At 44.6% G+C, this 12,664-nt stretch overlaps 1 protein-coding gene across 1 annotated transcript in view; it reads left to right on the top strand.

Annotated features, from left to right (window-relative positions):
- Positions 1-9,929: 9,929 nt before the first annotated feature.
- LOC308094705 (uncharacterized protein) overlaps positions 9,930-12,664 on the top strand; it is a 207,966-nt gene continuing 205,231 nt past the window's right edge. Inside the window, exon 1 of the mRNA XM_080441511.1 lies at positions 9,930-9,978. The gene's annotated coding sequence lies outside the window, so the exon portion shown is untranslated. The remainder of the gene's footprint in view (positions 9,979-12,664) is intronic.

The raw sequence follows: 12,664 nt of genomic DNA, 5'->3' as shown, positions 1-12,664 counted from the left end.
TACTAGCTGGAGGAGCCGTGGTGGCACGGGCCGGGGGAGCCGCGAGGCGAGCGTTTCGGGGACGATGGCGTTGCTGGGGTGGCCGTCGGGGACGCCGAGCTGCTCGGTGGTGTTGGTGGTCCGGCCTCCTTGCGGTTCGGCCCCGCCCCCGTTCCCAAGAATTTGGGCGATGTTGTGTGGGTGCGTGGGACCGACCTGATGTCGCGGTTGACCGTATGGTGGGATGATGGTAGAACCGACGTGAAGTTGGGATGTCTGGAGAAAGCAGGATACGGAGGTGCTGTGAAAATGTAGCGGCGGGACTGGGACTGGCTGGATGAGGTAAGGTGCTCTTGATGCTCATCATGCTGAAAACGGATGTACAAAAGCGAATAAGGGGTTTCTGGGTAGTTCTGACAGGGTATAAATAGCGCCAGGTAGATTGGTGTGTGGGCGGAGTAAAGTTGTGTTTCTCCGCCTCCTGAACATCTGTTGTTCCAACGCCATAAAATCGTGAAAATTTGTCAAAATCTTTGAATAATATATATGTTTTTTAAAGCGATCATTTTTAACTAAAATCTTTGCTTCTGGGGATTCTACAAATGTCTTCTAAATCCTAACAGTTAAAAAATATATATATATATATACAGTATGTTGCTAAAATATCAGTGGTTCTTGAACATTTTTCATCTGATACTTGTTTTGTTTTGTTTTATATGTCTGAAAATACACATGAATATTGTAAGAAAGACTACCCAACTGTACCCCCAACCCCCACTGTGTAGAGGACAGTAGCAATTTAGGCAACAGATAAGTTAAACAATATAGACCCAGTCTAGTAAAAGTGTAAATACTTCATATAATTACAAATATGAATGATAATGATTCATAGATAAGCCCTAATACAAAGCCTGTCAACAGAACATACTGTAGCAAGTTCACACTTTTGAGTGTTACTTGCATAATGTCCTATAATGTAAACCACACTTCACACCCACATGTCTGAGAAATATTTATATTTCCTTCTTCTGCTGCGTGTTTTTAAAAGTGTTGCATAGCGAGTGCTGACAACTTCATTTGCTATTTTCATGCCTTTTATACTCTGGTTTTAACAAGAAACATGGAGACTGCCATGCTCAACTAAAACATTTTCAGACTTCTCAGGATGAGAAAACAAAGTGACCCTAACCTACATTATATTGAATGAGAGCAGGGTGGAGAGCAACTGTGGTTCAGCGAGAAGGGCAATTTCTCCTATGAAAGCAAACAGGCAGGTGCTCGAGCACTGGTTGGCTCCTGCACCTGATGGAGGCCCTGCATGCTACACAGGTTACATGTTAAACTGCATGCTACACAGGTTACAGGTTAAACTGCATGCTACACAGGTTACAGGTTAAACTGCATGCTACAAAGGGACTAGGGAGTCACTTGTAACGTTGCCAAAGACATTATTGCTGAATTGTCAAATGTCATGAAAGCTGTGAAGAAGCTGGTAAGAACACACGGCTCTACTTCACCATTCTGAGGTTTGATGGCTTTCACACAGAACAGTGTTTGTCTGGCATGTTGAAGTTATGTGTCTAGTCAGGAGTTTTTACTTCTCCAAAATTGCACAAAACTGGCTGACAATTTCAATGACGATGTCTGGGTTGTGAGCTTAACATAATTTAAAAGTTCTATGCAAGGCCACAATGAACGCGCCATTCACGTTTCTGTATGACAGAATGGAGAGCATTCTAAAAAATAAGAATATACAGTATGGGGTCGCTGCTTCATTTTGATTGATTGATTGAATATTTTATTAGGGAAAACATTTAAAACAGCACAGTTACATTTAAAATACTTTGTCTAACAGGTCCGTTCATAAAAGTCCTTGCGGACTTGTTTCCAATGAGGGCCTTGGTATTCAATTCATAGACATAAATCATCTCTCTATCAGCTAAGGGGTCCTTGACCCGAAAAACGTTGAAGACCCCTAATCTACATGAAAGCAGAGATACGTCATCCAGGCGCGCAAACCTATCCATATATCCACCACTTTTTTGAGTTCTTGTTTCAACTCAAAACAAAACAAAACACGGTAATGGCGGCAGCAGGAGAAGAACGAGCTGAGTGTGATCAGCAGCTGAATCAGCCTGACAAACCTCCAAGAACACCCCATGGCCTTATCTGAAGTCCATGTTATGAAAAATACACACACAGACATAAAAAAAACATACATTTTCAAATGCTTACTGTGTAAGACAAACTGCATCGCTTAAAAGGTTCTATACACACACACACACACACACACACACACACACACACACACACACACACACACACACACACACACACACACACACACACACACACACACATACACACATTTACTTGTACTTTTACTTGTACTTGCACTTAAGTATATTTAAAAGCATGTACTTTTGAATACTTAAGTATATTTAAAAGCAATTACTTTTGTACTTTTACTCGATTTACTAAGTAAATTTGACCAATAGTATTGGTACTTTTACGCAAGTACTGGGGTTGAGTACTACATCCACCACTGAATATTAAGAAAACATTTTTAAGTAATGTGAAGTATATATGATCTGAACATGAACGGTACATCATAAAAGACTTAATTGTATCCTTCAACTTCTTGTTTATGCCCCAAAATGACTGGATATAAAGGTTTTGTCGGGGCCGAGCGTCTAGCGCCCGCGCCCACTTAGCGCCCGCGGCCACTTGGCAGCGCATATAAGTGGCGTAGCGTCATGAGGGCCAGTGGGGCCGTGGCTCGGTCAGTGAAGACCCTGTAGCGCGTCTGATATGTGGCATAGAGGGGTGGATTTGAAATCTCCAGAGGAAACATCCGTGGGCTACCATTGGTTCCACCAATGTGCAGTATTGAGAGCCCTGACGTCACAACATTTGGAGCGATGGCCACTGCACTCTGGTTGGTTAGGGCAGTGTATATCAACCCTGGCAAACGTCCCAATTTTGGGCCGGGGCTACTGCTGAGGTGTGCCGCGCCGTTTGAAGAAGGTTTGAAAAAATATCATTTTGAAAAAAAATAATAATAATAATAATAATAATCAGGCATGCAAACAGCCCCGAGGTGAAAAGGGTGACAAAATGCTGTTTTTTTTTCGGGTCAGGTGTCACACTATTGCCCTATTTGGATTCAAAACGGCTAGTGGAAGCTGAAAAGCTACAAGTTTGCATGTCTGAATAATGCAAAAACAGAAATATTTGTTTGCATTAGCTTTTTTTCTCCCCCATATATTTCCATGATAAAAAAGTGCGTATTGTATCGAAATCGTATTGAAGTTGTGTGCCCAATATCGTATCGTATCGTTTCGTGAAATTAGTGTATTGGCACACCCCTAGTGTGTGTATATAGATATACCGTATATATATATATATATACCGTATATCTAGGTGTGACCTGGGATTTTTTGGCTATGCCAGGTGTGCCTTGGCACAAAAAAGGTTGATAGACACTGGGTTAGGGTACACCTAGGGCCCAGGTAGAACCCACTTAAAGCCTGCATGGGCAAACCCAGTTAGGACCCGCCTCGGCCCCACATAGAATTGCCTAGGTGTGGCCCACCTAAGGCCCGTTTCGGTGGTCACAAACGGTGCTAGGGTGACCACCTCAGTTGGTAGCATGCAGGGGCCTTAAAGGTTTCATGACATTCACTTTTACACCACATTCAAAGTCTTTGTCCTGGTCCTTCAAAAGTGTACAAAAAGTTTTAAGTGAAAATTCCATTCCAGTGATCCATGGCAGGTGTTTTTCTCTCACATTTCTAAAGCCTTTTCAACTGCAATGAAAAAAGAAATCTTTGCCTGCGGGTGTCGCTGGTGAGGGATTTTGCCTGTCAATCATCGCCTCTGCTCCGCCCCCCCCAAAGGAAAGGATAGGGGAGGGGAGGGGCGAGGAGGAGAGTGGGCGGGATTAATCGACTGTGACCTCACTGTCGAAGGGCCAAGCTCAGATTACTTTTCAGCCTAATTATTCAGAAAACCCCAGACCACAGAAAATCCACTGAATGTTCTAAGTTCAGGTTTTTTGGGTGTAATTGAGGTCATAAAACCCCAAATAAAACATTGAAAATAAAAAAAGTGAAAATGAATGTCATGATACCTTTAAGCAGCAGTAATGTAACACAAGCTTAACACAGTAGAACCAAAATTAGCAGAAATTACTACATTTCCCATGATGCCCTCTGAATGGTGCACGAACGCGTCGCTGCCAATACGTTACATTGTGTCACAAAAACCCACAAAATACACTAAAATTAAACTCTTCAACGGGCTAATTAGGTAGCATTGATGAGATTTACCAGACTAACGTTCATACAGGTTGTTGGTAAGATGTGTAACATAGCCGTTTGAGGCACGACATCAGCATTAGCATTAGCCGCATGCTAACGCTACTCGTTCGTTAGTTTAGCTACACGCTAACGGCTCATTATAGGCAGCGCTTGGCTAATAGTCATTTAACCCAACTAACGTTAACACAGTAATGGACATAAACATTGACATACATGCTTTAAAGACTATTAGCAGGCTGCATTAACAACCAGCAGTAACAGAATCCAAGTAGCAGGCCACGTTAGCAGCTAATGCTGTGTACGATGAGGGTTGGCAGGTGTGTTTGTCGTTTAAGCGATTTAGGGCTTATGTGGGCGCACCATCTACAATGGACTAACTGAGCAGGAATATTAACATTCAGCACACTAACGTTCATTGTTGACAAAGTGATTGCACAGCCGCGTTAGCGTTAGCTACATGCTAACGTTGAAAGTGCGTTAGCGTTAGCCGCATGCTAAGGGCTCATGTTAAGCACCCATGGGCAGTAATCATTCAAATACAACGAACGCTATCACAGTAGTGGACATAAACATTGGTTACATTAGTAGCAGGCTGCAGTGACGTCAAAGTGTTGACAATATGAATGACAGGGCGATTTATTCGAGAAATGAGGGTGATTGTACTGTCGTGTCCAGCTCAGCGCGCACAACTCTCACGGAGCCCTGTTATTGCTGCGTCTGGCTGTGATGGCGACAGCAAGCTCTCTGCGATGCTGCTGTCTGGAAACTGGCCTCACGATGACACGACCAATGAGAGTGAGCGCTTTCGTTGTTGCTAAGATACGGTGTATGTCACATAGCGGCTGTGGCCCATAGCTTGTGGATCTCTGTCACATGATTGGCGTAGCCTGCGTTGCCAGGTCTGCCTTTTGTATAAGCGATTGTGGGCTTATTTGGGCGCGCTTTTGGGCTTGTTTCCATAGACCACGGCAGCGCTTGTTTCGTTCCCGTTTGACGGATGTGGCAACGGGCCAAAAGGTTCTCAGTTTGGTGAAACGAACCATCCGGAAGTAAATTGCGAGATGAAATATATAGCACTTTTTGATTATTAGAGAAGGAGACACATGTGAAGGTGGAAAATGAAATGTAGGAGATTATATAGTTTTGCATGAGCGATTTTTGTAGCAAGTTGGGAGAGAATTGGGCCACTCCTGTGGGCGGGGGGCTGAATAGAAAAATTGGGGTTTCAAAAGGGGACGGCTCTCTGATTGAGGTGTGAGATATTAGACCCAATCGTCGATTGTTTAAGCATGTTCTAATTATACTTTACTTAAAAAATTGCCAATGGTCACAGGTGTCTTGCGACGCGATGTGTGCTGTTTTCGGCAAGCAACATCGTCATGTGATGAAGTAATCTAGGATAAACCAGGCATTACTGTGTTTTGACGTGCATGTTTGCTAATATTTGGCAAACACTGAACTGAAGACAACTCATTCACACACACACACACACACACACACACACACACACACACACACACACACACACACACACACACACACACACACACACACACACACACACACACACACACACACACACACACACAGAGGACCTGTCGCTCAGCATCATACCATCTGGTGTTGTGCGGTTGTCAGTGGCGGAACATTACATTACATTACAGTCATTTAGCAGACGCTTTTATCCAAAGCGACTTACAATAAGTGTATTCAACATAGGTAGGGAACGAAAACTACTAATCACCAGAAGTCTTTAGTGCATTTTCTGCATAAACAAGCAACAAAGAGTATACCTAGCGCTAAGGTAAAAGTGCAATATATCAGCTACCTATTTCCTTAAACAGATGAGACAAAATAGCTAAATCAAATGAGCATGAGCTAAAACAAATAAGTATATCGACTAAACAAGATCCAATAAACAATCCAATAATCCAATAAACAATACAGCAATAGAAAACAAGCGTTCGTACAACTAGTTAACAACAAGTAGGTCAGGCAGAGAGGAAGGGTAGTGTTTCCTGAAGAGGTGAGTTTTCAGCCTGCGGCGAAATATGGGCAGTGACTCTGCTGTCCTAACATCAGTGGGAAGTTCATTCCACCACTGTGGGGCCAGAACAGAAAAGAGTCGTGACCGTGTGGATCGGCCAGAAGGACCCTTGAGTGACGAGGCAATCAGTCGCCCCGAGGTGGCAGACCGAAGTGGTCGGGCAGGGGTGTAGGCATCGACCATAGCCCGGAGGTAGGAAGGAGCTGTTCCTTTCACTGCCCTATAGGCTAGCACCAGGGTTTTGAACTGGATGCGAGCCGCTACGGGGAGCCAGTGTAGAGAGCGGAGAAGGATGGTTGTGTGGGAGAACTTGGGGCGGTTGAACACCAGACGAGCCGCAGCTTTCTGAACAAGCTCCAGAGGTTTGATGGCAGATGCCGGAGCACCAGCAAGGAGGGAGTTGCAGTAGTCCAGGCGGGAGATGACGAGAGCCTGGATGAGCACCTGGGCTGCCTTCTCCGTGAGGAAGGGGCGAATCCTCCTGATGTTGTAGAGCAGGAATCTGCAGGACCTCGTCACTGATGCGATGTTTGCTGAGAACGTCAGTTGATCGTCCAGGGTCACACCCAGATTCTTTGCAGTCCGAGTTGAGGTCACCACAGCATTATCAATGGTGATGGCCATGTCTCGGTGTGGACAGCCCTTCCCCGGGAGGAACATCAGCTCGGTCTTGTCCAGGTTGAGCTTCAGGTGGTTTGTCGACATCCACTCCGAGATGTCAGCCAGACAAGCAGCAATGCGTGCCTCCACCTGGGTATCAGAGGGGGGGAATGAGAGGATTAGCTGGGTGTCATCGGCATAGCAGTGGTAGGAAAAGCCATGGGAGTGGATGACAGCACCCAGAGATGTAGTGTAGAGAGAGAAAAGAAGAGGACCCAGAACCGAGCCTTGGGGAACCCCAGTTGTGAGCCTGTGTGGTTCTGACACAGACCCTCTCAGCATCACCTGGTAGGAGCGACCCGTCAGGTAGGATGCAAACAGGGAGAGTGCAGAGCCTGAGACACCCATCCCCTCGAGGGTGGAGAGGAGGATCTGATGGTTCACCGTGTCGAACGCTGCAGACAGGTCCAGGAGTATCAGCACGGAGGAACAACTGAAAGCCGGGCCGGTACGCACGGCACACTGATCAGGCCCCCCCCCAGCGCACACACGCACGCGTGCGCAGCGCACGTGAAAATTTGCGGGTTTCGGGCGGATTGTGTTCGTTTTTGTGTTACTTTGTTTCGGTTTTAGGGTTAGGGTGAGCTTCCAACAGTGTATTGGGGTGCCTCGAATATATTTGCAGTCCATGTAAGCTGGTGAATCTCTGGTAAAGTTGCTGAGAGGCGGCTGCGGAGAGGCGGAGAGGCGGAGAGGCGGAGCACGCAAAGTGCGTCTATTTCTAATAAAATAAAGGTCCATGTGATCCGACGGCCCGGGCCCGTATAGGCGGCCGCCTACCTGGTCTACCCGGACGCTCCGCCACTGGCGGTTGTATAACCCCAGTCTGTGTTGACAGTTGAGGCCCGGCCTCAACATTGAGTTGGAACACTGACAGGCCTTGGGTTTCAACAGTCGGGATGGCTGCCCGTCCTGAAGGGGACGTTCTATGCCTTAAGCTTGTCCGTGGCTTGTAATTTGGCCTGCCAGCTTGATGATTATGTTTCGAAATTAGTTTCACAAGATCCCGATTTATCACCAGCTCTTTCATGGGGAAGGCCAAGGTCATCTTTTTCCTCATCACAGTTCTATATTAACATCAACAACACAACATATTCACAGTCCTATATCAACATTGCAACATTATCACAGTCCTATCAACATAGTAACAGTCCAATAGACGCCTTAACAGACAACGTCACACTGATAAGAACCAGTATGCTCGTGCAGGCTGGCACCAAATGAACCCCACCGCTCATAAGATGCAATGTAAAAGTGGTCACAGCCTCACGTGTAAAAATGCATCCCATCAAACTTTCAGATGCTGTTTTTTCCCAGTATGGAGGAAGAATGCTTAGGATTTTTACAGTGATCTCTCGCTCTTGAAATATATATTTCTTGGTTTCTGTTGTGTGTAAACAATAATAGGCATAGCAATTCAAAGCAGTTGTCCTCAAAACCCCACCTCCAGTGGATGTCATAAGAACGGAGGGAGCGCTCTATGATCATGGCACCAGAACCTGCTCTGCCTCGTGCAGCTGCAGCCCATCAAGCCTAATTTATGCTCCGTCCCACGAAGGTGTCACGTGCAGAGAACGGCCGAGAATAGCAGACCTCCAAGCTCACAACGGTCTCATCCGCGACGCGGTTGTGAGCTTGTATGTGAGCTGTTCTTGGCGCACAATACCGTTGCGGGGTGAAGTACATATGTCTCGCTAGGGCGCACCTCACTAGCCAACACACAAGAGGGGGTTGAATGAACTTAAACCAGCACACCCCAAAACAACAGGTTTGGGGATCTGTTGGGAATTGATTACATGAAGCAGTCACCTGTGTGTCCAGTGTCAATGTTTGTAAACAAATAATTGGTCTATACACCACATCACCAAGAGCTTAAAGGAGAAATCCGGACATTTTAAGTGTTATCTTTGATGTGTCGTTACTCACCTACCGACGTAGAAAGTGGCGTTGATTTTTTCCAGCGATTCCCCTGTCGTCATTTTTTCGACCCCCTCCGTTGGCATAATGGGAGCGCGTGGCTAAGGGAAATTCGTCTATTATAACCGATGCAAAGTTATTTTTTTCTCTACTACTACTCATTGTAGAGTCTATCCGATGCAAAGTTATTTTTTTCTCTACTACTACTCATTGTAGAGTCTCATGATACTCAAACATGCACTGAAAGTCCTGAGAAGCTATCGCTAATGCCGAACGAGCTAACGTTGTTTGCTTATTTCTATGCCTGGCAACACCGAGTTGCCAGGTTCTGGGAGAGAAACAAGCAACCAGCGTTAGCTCGTTCGGCATTAGCGATAGCTTCTCAGGACTTTCAGTGCATGTTTGAGTATCATGAGACTCTACAATGAGTAGTAGTAGAGAAAAAAATAACTTTGCATCGGTTATAATAGACGAATTTCCCTTAGCCACGTGCTCCCATTATGCCAACGGAGGGGGTCGAAAAAATGACGACAGGGGAATCGCTGGAAAAAATCAACGCCACTTTCTACGTCGGTAGGTGAGTAACGACACATCAAAGATAACACTTAAAATGTCCGGATTTCTCCTTTAACATAAGGTGCAAGGTACTAGTGGACACAAATGATGTGCCAACCTAATATTTGGCAGCACCCCATGCCTTCTTAGTGATGGGATGGGGTGATGACACTGACAAAGGCTGGATAGCCGAAACGTTTGTTCTTTTGACATGTAAGAAACAATAAAAGAGAAAACTCGCTCTTGCCACTCATGCGAGTGCGACCCATTTCCTTTATAAATGTTGTTAATCTAAGAGGATATTGCACCAGAGAAGTCAGAGCGCGGTGGTAACAAAAAAGTGTATTTCTTCTTAGTGATGGCAACACTTCCTGTAAACTACATAGGGGGAGTGATACATTTCTGATAAACAGCCTGTCAGACCGACCAAAAGAAAGTTAGACATCTCTGTTGAGCTGCTGTCTTCATTTCACTCTACAACCTACAACTTATACTGAGGTAAGGACACAACTAATTAAACTATTTACAAAGTTATTTTTAAATACATTTTAGCAGTTTGGTAGGATACAGTTTTGCCATGGCCCATCATGTACTGCTCGTCCCATTTAAATGCAAGAAATATGTGAATTATACAATTTTCAAAACCTTTAACCATGTGATTATTTTTCTTCAATCACAGTACTTATATATTAGGTGTACTGAACATGAATAGTGCTTGGGTGTCTGAGTGGTAAAATAGCCATGCAGGGAGCTAGGGCAATCTTTTGTTTACTGTGTCTGGTTGAGCGAGTTGGTCAACATCTGCATGCTGCTTTGCGCCCACTACTGAATTACAGCTATTATGATTACAACATGGATGACTCTCGTCATCCATGGGCCTATTTCACGAAAGAAGAATTAAATAAGCCTGGGTTTAAGCCAAATCCAGGTTTGAGAAAGTCTGCTCCGTACAGCCTGGTTTATTCCGTTACACGAACGCCAAGCCAGGCTGAGAAGGAGCTACTTTGTCGAGCTAGACAGTCAAACCAGACTGTGTCGAGCCAGGATGGTAAAGCCAGGCTTCACGTATTCCTATAAAAGACCCATGAAAGTCGATAGCAGAATCCTTGAACTTGACCAATCATGGAGCCCAAAACCAGAGCAGCGTTCTTCTCTGTGGCTGAACAGCAGCACTGCAGCAGCTCATGGAATCATACGAGGAAGTAAAATGTATAAGCAAGAAAGGAAACACGGCCGCAATAAATATAGATCCAGGGAGAAAGCGTGGCAAAGTATTGCCGACAAATTAAATGCACAAGTCGTCCAAAAATATACAATTAATTTATATACAAATCCATAAATATATAATTCAGTTAAGCTTAAATATGAGGAGTTTAAGTGAATATTGGAATTATAATTATAAACACTTAGGTCCCCGGTCCACAGGGGTCCCCGGTCCACAGGAGTCCGGGGGTACACGGGGGTCCACGGGGGTCCGGGGGTTCACGGGGGTCCGGGGGTTCACGGGGGTCCGGGGGTTCACGGGGGTCCGGGGACCCCCAATGACCCCCGTGGACCCCTGGCCGCCACGGGGACCACGGGGACCCCCATCAATACGGGGACCCCCGTGGACCCCCAGCTGCCACGGGGACCCCCGGCCGCCACGGGGACCCCCAATGACCCCCGCGGACTCCCGGCCGCCACAGGGACCCCCGTGGACCCCCGGCTGCCATAAGACAAAAAAAAATCGCTCTTGTAGATCTTCGATTTTCGCATAAGAATTGAATAAGTGAAACTCATTGGTTTGCCATCAGCTTGACTGCTTAATGAAATGTACCCCTAATTCTGCTTTTGTGAAATAGACCCCATGTTGTGATGAGGGTCTCAATACCGTTTGCTGACGGTTTGAACAATCCTGAAATATAAACATTAGAGGCATGTTGGAGGCATAAATAAAAATGAAAATAAGACCCAAGACACAAAAAATAAATATACATCACATATGTTTTCTTTGTCCGTTTGTCCCATGCTTTCTATAAATATCTATAAATCTATAAATAAGTAAGAATATCTTATTTTCAACCTCTATGAATGACATAATATTTGAAAGTGAAATATCCCTTTAACCATATCAAATCTAGGTTTTCACACATTATTAAAACTTTTTTTGACGCAGCTCATGATAAGGGGCAGTAGAAAATAAAGTGGAACTCATTCTCAATATAATTTATATAAAAATAAGTGCAAATCTTCTCTTCTTCTTTTACTCCTCTATACCTGCCAGTCTCAAGATGTAGGGGCAAGATCCCAGAACGGAGTTGGGAACATAGAAATCTTTATCTTTTGGATAATGGAGCACAAACATACTTTTCACTAGCATAACAGCTTTTTATCATAATAAATGTTCTCAGTTTTGGTTTATGCAATATGTCCTGTGACCATTTGTTCTGATCTAAAATCTGAACTAAAATGTGTGTCTTTAACCATAGAGATAAAAAAAAACAAAAAACGATCAAGTAACCAATGTCTTAGAAGTGTATCCTCTATTGCACTTTCCTTTTATAGATACATCCCAGTTAAATATTTTCCTGGCAACTCAATTCTCTGGCATTTTGATTAGTCTATTCCAAGGCTACCATGCTGCCTTTCTATTCCATAAGGCACACTGTCTTAAATGCTCCCCGAAATGCTTCGTCAAGTATACCTGACAAAGGCCACATAGGCCGAAACATATTTTTTTGCTCCATCATTAAATTATTTTGGGAGCATTTAAGACGGTGTGTGGACCTTCTCCAGCACCCATCAAAATGTTTGGAAGTGCATGCACCTCCTGACCACTATATATTCCATGAGGCTACCATGCTGCCTTTCCATTCCATAAGGCTACCATGCTGCCTTTCCATTCCATAAGGCTACCATGCTGCCTTTCCATTCCATAGAGACACACGGGACTACAAATTTCACGCCCACTTTTGAGACAGCGCCGCTACAGGTCCGTTAGAACAATGAACTGCAGCTGCCAATGCATTCACTATGAGAGGATATGAAAGTTAGCCTACTTTTAAAATTATCCTGCATTAACTGAAGACGATATTGATTTAAATAAATGTATGGAGTGTCTTTGTCAACATATCTTCTTGTTTTCTTAATAGTTGATGTGTTTCACATTTCATTTGCCACTTTAACGAGTTACCCATAATGTTAA

The sequence above is a fragment of the Gymnoscopelus braueri genome, assembly GCF_963280865.1.
Source record: "Gymnoscopelus braueri genome assembly, chromosome: 11".
NCBI lineage: Eukaryota > Metazoa > Chordata > Actinopteri > Myctophiformes > Myctophidae > Gymnoscopelus > Gymnoscopelus braueri.
Note: the sequence above shows the minus strand (reverse complement) of the source record. Positions and strands in the feature narration are given on the sequence as shown.